Source organism: Bison bison, unplaced genomic scaffold (genome assembly GCF_000754665.1).
Source record: "Bison bison bison isolate TAMUID 2011002044 unplaced genomic scaffold, Bison_UMD1.0 scf7180017864371, whole genome shotgun sequence".
NCBI lineage: Eukaryota > Metazoa > Chordata > Mammalia > Artiodactyla > Bovidae > Bison > Bison bison.
Genome location: NW_011494943.1, coordinates 1,667,572 through 1,668,068, shown reverse-complemented (window position 1 = coordinate 1,668,068; position 497 = coordinate 1,667,572). Strand labels below are relative to the sequence as shown.

The window sequence follows — 497 nt, the reverse complement described above, 5'->3', positions numbered from 1 at the left end:
TAAAGGAATGATGCTAAAGCTGAAACTCCAGTACTTTGGCCACCTCATGCGAAGAGTTGACTCATTGGAAAAGACTCTGATGCTGGGAGGGATTGGGGGCAGGAGGAGAAGGGGACAACAGAGGATGAGATGGCTGGATGGCATCACCAACTCAATGGACATGGGTTTGGGTAAACTCCGGGAGTTGGTGATGGACAGGGAATCCTGGCGTGCTGCGATTCATGGGGTCGCAAAGAGTCGGACAGGACTGAGCGACTGAATTGAACTGAACTGAGCCCGTAAAGCTGGGGACCAGTTTCCCACCGTTTCCTTCGCTGTTAAAGATAGAGGCAGCATCCCACTCGGCCTGCTGTGCAGGGTTCAGGAGCGACCTTGTGTCTCATCCACACAGTTACATTCAAAGACAAGGAGCCATCGTCAAGGGAGATCAGTAGGACACACCGCAAGGAGATCCCCAGAAACCCAGGCTCCCGGCCACCGGGCCTCGGGCGTGTGGA

The 497-nt window shown here is 54.5% G+C and overlaps 1 protein-coding gene across 1 annotated transcript in view; it reads left to right on the top strand.

Moving 5' to 3' along the window:
* The window catches only part of WIPI1 (WD repeat domain, phosphoinositide interacting 1), a 37,768-nt gene that overhangs the window by 32,928 nt on the left and 4,343 nt on the right, over positions 1–497 (top strand). The gene's annotated exons all lie outside the window — the stretch shown is intronic.